The sequence below is a fragment of the Anopheles stephensi genome, chromosome 2 (genome assembly GCF_013141755.1).
Source record: "Anopheles stephensi strain Indian chromosome 2, UCI_ANSTEP_V1.0, whole genome shotgun sequence".
Taxonomy (NCBI): Eukaryota; Metazoa; Arthropoda; class Insecta; order Diptera; family Culicidae; genus Anopheles; species Anopheles stephensi.
The window spans coordinates 23,323,077-23,329,348 of NC_050202.1; the positions used below are offsets into that span (position 1 = coordinate 23,323,077).

Below are 6,272 nucleotides of genomic sequence, written 5' to 3' on the forward strand. Positions count from 1 at the left end.
GAAATTTATGATGACACGCTTTGCAGTCGTTTGCGGTCACCTGCCGTCGACCCGGGTTTCGGTGCATTTCGATGCACGGTCGCTAAGCTCTCGCTTGTTTGTTTACCCAAAAAACCCGCCGCTCCAGGGAAACATCCTCTAATCCAGCGCTTGTTGATGTCATTAAAAGTGGTCTCCAATAGCAAAGCGGCAAAAAACGACGACGACCCTAAACAACCGAAATTGTAACAAACTAGCGAACGGCCGCGGCTCGATACGAATCAGTTAACAAAATTAATTGATTTCCAACTGCGTCAACTTAAGCACGAAGCTTAAGCGTGGTGTACGCGTACACCTTCCACCAAGCGAAACCTATTATGTGGGGCAGCAGCTGATGACGGACAAAACGAGGGACCGGCCACGAAAACGCTAGAAGAAAACGTCATCAATTTAAATGTGCTCCCGTAGAACTTTGAAGTTCCGAAATGGTTTCCATTGGCTCTTTTTTTGCCATTGTTTAGTGTCACGCACGGAATCGATGGTGACTGGCTTACATCCTGTTCTTTTATGTTTGGCTACAGCAAAACGCACCGGTGGTCTATTGTTCCACCGGTGGGTTTGTGTTCTGTCGGCGAGGATGCAAAGCAGAACACCTGCCGAGCAGGAACGTGCGTGGTTTAGCTATTGTGAGGTAGAATTAGTTACAAGGATGCATGTGTAAAACCTTTTGTGTAATGGAATCGTACAACCGTTTAGTGGAGTACGTCCAAGAAACATCCGTTCTGCAGCCTCAGCCGTTTCTGGAACTATGAAATACAGTGTGTGTAATGTTGTCTATTTAAAATTGATAAGAGAATAGCTTATTGTTTGAGCCTCTGATTTGTTTTTTAACTTTCAAACGACTTCTTTATCGACCATACCCCTTTAATAATCATTCCCAAGAGAACCCTTGATCAAGAACCTAGTATCACCTTGCAGAGTTGAGATCTAAGCCTCGAGGGACGTCCAGATTCCTGAGACAATTTCAATGAATTTCCCTTTTATGCGTGTCCTTATATTCGAAACAACACCGCGTTATAACACTCTATATAAGGATGCTAGGCCCATCAATGGCGGCCTCTTGAACGGCTAATTGGTTCATTAGGTTCATCTTGGCGACCGTCCAGTTTTCCCGTGGTTCAATCCGTCACCGCATAGTTGTGGCAGTCAAAAGTAAAGGGGACGGTATCAAACCCCACGTAAACTATCTCCCCGTACGCGGGCCTGACCAGCCTACCGGTAAATCAAGTCAAGGAAGCCATCAACGGCTAGATAACTACTTCTCCAGGTTGCGGCGTCAAAGTCCATACAATGAAATTTCGTAAGAATTGTGGCCTACACATTTATTATACTTCCAGACTTTGATACGACACTCCAGATCCAATGTAAACCAGATGGTTCCTTTAAGTATTTGTCCTTCAAGATTTCTTGTTGTGATTGAGGATATCTTCTCCTTGGGCACTACAACCTCGAAAGGTCGGCCTACCATATCTGGCTTTCTGTGAAATCATTTTACCCGTAGTAGGTTAGTCAGTCCTGTGTACGGAGAGGCGTTCTGGGTGAGATTTGAACCCCGGTTTTGCCGTGTGACTGGCCTCGACCTCCGAACCGCCTCATGAACACATGACCGACCAATAAAGATACAGGACAGTTAATTATTGAAAGTGGAAAGTCGTAGGAACAATCAAATTAATCTCTTTGTCCGGTGCAGAAACTCTATGTTTTCCTTCAAGATGCTATCTATGGGATTAACAGCGAAAGTTTCAAGCCTTCGATATCCTGTGAATATATTACTTTATTCTCTGTCAATCACACATCTTAAAACAGTTAAACAATTAAAGAATCAGTCTGTACCTAAAAAAAACACTCAAAAACGAGCTGAAATCAGATGTTTTTTCTTCAAATGCAAAATCAAAACAAACTTTGACAGTTAATGAGTGACAGCTGCTAAAGTTGATTATCTAGCAATTTGGTAAACACGGGTCCTTTCTCGATTCTTCTGCACACACCGTAAATATCATAGTAAATATTAGGTCATCTCCCGAGTGGGCCGTTCTACAACTGGACCCTTTTCCCATCCACCCATCAGCAGCCGGTCGGGTGGAAATCTCTGTGCTGATAGTCGCGCGTGAAAACATTGTCACTCAATCGTGCAAATAGTGTGTGAGTGTAGCATGGCTCTACGCCTGGGAAGTGTAGTGTGACTCGAACTTTTTATCTCCGGTATCGAAATCTGGGGGTCGGAACGCATTCCGGCCCTTAGTTAGTCACTCGTAAACGCATCACTTCCCAAAACAGCTTCCCATAATCGAAAACTCTGCACCGAACAACGAACAAATCCGGTGCCGGGAGGAGGCTAACCTCCCGTAATCGAACCGTAACCGTTACGCATCGGCGAACTCGTAGAAGAAGTCTTCCACCAACCGAACCTACCGCCGGACAAAAGAGTGCGCACGGATGGAAAGGAGGAAAAAAAAAGTTCCGATTCCACCCGACCCTGTTGCCCTGTAAAAAAGGGTAAAAACTTCGGGGTACGGTACGGTACGGAAAAACTCATCCCATTATCGGCGGAATGTGCCATCTGGGACTTTTCGGCAATTGTTCGAACGGACGTGCGAGGGCGGTACAGCCAGTCGGAAGCGGGCAACGGTTTGCTGCTCAGCAAAGCTCAGCGCCGGTCTGAGCGTGGCCGATCGATCTGGCTAACTTTTTCTCAAACAACCGTAAACAGCTTAATAAACGGCAGCTTAACCACTTAATTACGAAGATTCCGATTGATCCGCCGGCCGAGATTGGTACGGTAGGGAGGCGGGCAACCAGAAGGTCATCGACGACGATGTGACGCTGACGGTGGTCCCTCCCGGATATGTTCTGCCGCTGCCGGTTAAAGAATTCCGTTCAATCATTCAACCTAATCGAATTCGGCCAAACACTCATTTCCGGGTCTTGGGCAATCCCGGCAGCCACTTCCGGATGGTGTTGCAAGCCTTTTGCGTTTGGATCCTTCCCCCCCTGATGCCGCGCGGATTAATTACGTCTCGCACGCCGGGCCTTCCACGGCCTTCGACTCTAGACACGAGGGCAAACTTTCCTGTAAATCACCACTAACTGTCCCAGGGAAATGAATGTAAACGACTTCGGCAGGTTACTGCGCCACGGGACGGGAATGGTGTAATCGTAAAGATGAGACACAAATTGTCCACTCCATTGGCATTCGGGAACGTGTCTTCGCTAGCAACCACGCCAAGCAGATGTTAATGGGAAGTAGGCCTTTTCTTCCGAGTTCCGAGTGGTACCGCATTCCGTTCTTCTGTGCGTAGAATCTCGCGGGACATTTCTCCTGCCAGCGCCAGCAGTGGATGCATAAAGTTTTTCCCGAAAAACGGATCGTCGTTTTCTAAACGCACCGTGACTTAGCGTCCGGATGAGCCTCACAGATGTCACACGACGATGATGATGATGGTGGTGCCGTGGATGGGATAGAACGATGGGAACAGGTACGAAAGACACCCTAATGTGTATAAGCTAACCCGCCCGTTCACCTAGTTTCGGGAAGGCTCTTTTAAGAAGCCGCAAGGATGATGGGCTACCTTCGGTGGCAGCTCAATTTTCCACCTTCTGTTTCGGTACGCGTATGTGTGTGTGTGTGTGTGATTAGGACCGAGAGGAAATAGAAAACACGAGGGAAGTATTAATAACACCGTGTAATTACACCATAAAGAGGCCTTCCCTCGCCGTAGACACCCTCTCACCGTGGGTAAGGATGGCCGCCACTGACTGGAAACCACTTTGATCCGAAACTGTTCCAAACGTCTGAGGGGGCTTCAGTGCTCCTGTTGAGCGGGCAAAATTATCCTTGAAATTATAACCGCAAAAAAGGTAATAAAATCTTCGCAGGAAGCACTCACCACAAGCGGAACACCGTATAAAAACCCATACAATATGGTGCGCTTCGTTATCCTTTTTTCTCTCTCTCTCTCACTATCTGCCTCTTTCTAGACGTGCTTCGTGTCCTCAACCCTGAGGATGTTTAATTTTCTTCACCCATTTCTCAGTTCCCGGAGACAAGGATTACTACACAAAACCACCGAACGTAAGCCTAAAGTGTGAAGGTCGCTCAGGATGCTCTTTGACCGTACGTAATTTTCTTACCGGAGCACCGTTTAATGGCGAGGTGTTTTATTGTATTAATATTTCAGTAGTCAAATGAAGGTTTTCCCTTTTTTCCAGTTCTCCTTTGCGAACCGGAAGACGGCAGGCCGGTGGTTTGGGTGGGGTAAGATTAAGTGGTTACCCCGTGCACGAACCCGAAAACCCCTTGGTAATGTATGTAATTATACCCGTAACCCTTGACGACGAAGCAACACACACACATATTCGTTGATCGTATTTCGTGCCCGGTTAGGCTTAGCTAATGTCTTTAACGCTTGGAGAAAGAGTTGCTCACGAACGATTTAATTAGTTTGATAGTGATGAATGTCCCACGGGGAAATGAAGTTTCAAAAAACGTACGCTTTGCCTGAGCGCGGTCGGAATGGGAGGGTGTTGTGTTCTTGGATGTGATTGAGGCAGTTTGAAAGTTAATATGAGTAGTTTATCTCGCCTTTTTTACGAAGGCAAGGAACCGCTTTGGAAGGGATGTTAGTTGTGATTACGACGGGGGGATGACTTTAATTAGAATGTAAGTATTGTCATAACGGATGGCTGTTCGGGAGAGGCGCGTGACACTGGGTTAGGATGGTTTAGAATGAATTTCAACATTTATGGGCATGTTTTGCATAGGCGGTTGTTGTCGTATGTTACCTACATCGGTGTTTTGCGTGTAAGTTGTGTTCATCGCCAAAGGGAACGTTAACAGGGCGCCATATTTACGTTATCGTTTGCTTACAAAATAGCTGTTGAGCTCATGCTGATTATATTAATTCTAGAATTCTAGAATCTTAGGCTAAAAATTATCATCAAATTGTGCTAGAACCTCAGGAAAGTAAGTCATTAAAAACATTTGAGGTATTGCAGAACTTTTTGAGTAGATTTCCTTTACAAGTCTTGACTGACGATCAAATCGATAATGAAGACGTATTTATTTTGCTTGTTAGACACCTACCCCAACATAGGGCGCAGATAGGAAGCAGACAATCGCCAACTATCTTACTTGAGTGAACTTAAGTTTTGCTTATCTAAGAAACTATCTTCTTCTTTCTTGGCACTAAAACCTCGCAAAGTCTAGGCCTGCCATTTCTAGCTTTCTGTGACTTCCCGTAGCAAAGTAGTCAGCCTTGCGTACGGGGAGGCGCGATCCAGTTGGGATTTGAAGCCCGATCCTGCCGTGTGAAGACCGGTGCCGTGGTCCTCTCTGCTATCGGACCACCCCTAAAAAACTATATTTGAAGATGTTGGATGTTCCTTAAATTTCACAATGAACCAGATTTAAGACCTTGTAAGGTAAAGAATACTGATCACGATAGTTCCGGTTGCTCTGGTAGTCATCTCAGGACGCAAGTCCTAGGCGATCTTGAGCCAAGAATCCAACGGGAAAAAATATGGTGTTTTGTGTGAACAACGCGTCTAGAGAGGAAACATGAACTACACATTTGTAGGAGAGAGTTATCCTGAAGAATAAGAAAAATAGGACTAATGATCATGATGCCTAACATATGGTGTCTTTGACTGGATCAAGTACAAACGGACTAGCCGTAGATTCAATGCAGAAGTTGGTTGAGGAATTAGGTTTTCTAGTGACTTGCTGAAGTGGGTGAGGTATTCTAGTGGGAGCGTTCCGGTGGACGAGGTGATAGCGGCGCCGGTCTTCAACACGGCAGGGCCGGGGTTCAAATCCCATCCAGACCGCCTCCCCCTACGTAAGGCTGACTACTTTACTACGGGTAAAATCAAGTCACAGAAAGCCAGAAATTGCAGACCGAGACCTCTCGAGGTTGTAGTGCCAAGGAAGAAGAAGAAGGAGAAGTGAGTTGCTTTCATAGATGACCTCTCAATAACAGTATAAATTCCTCAACTTTAAAGCCAAGAAAAACAAAATGGCTTAAATATATCACTGTTACTTTCAATAGAAATGCTCTTTAATTTAGAAGCATTTCTATAACGTATGTGGAAGATTCCTATTAATAGATTACCATATGACCAACTATTGGGGCGGCTCGGTGGTAGAGACTATGACTAACTATCCAATTACGTGGAATCATTAAGTCTAGTAAGCCAGAAATGGCAGGTATGACCTAAGTTGTTTTTAGAGTGGC

The 6,272-nt window shown here is 45.6% G+C and overlaps 1 long non-coding RNA gene across 1 annotated transcript; it reads left to right on the plus strand.

Moving 5' to 3' along the window:
* The first annotated feature begins 2,035 nt into the window (after nucleotides 1-2,035).
* On the plus strand, nucleotides 2,036-6,095 carry LOC118507458. The gene is made up of 3 exons (XR_004905644.1): nucleotides 2,036-3,897; nucleotides 4,018-4,153; nucleotides 4,249-6,095. It is a non-coding gene; the product is annotated as an uncharacterized LOC118507458 (long non-coding RNA).
* The last annotated feature ends 177 nt before the right edge of the window (nucleotides 6,096-6,272 follow it).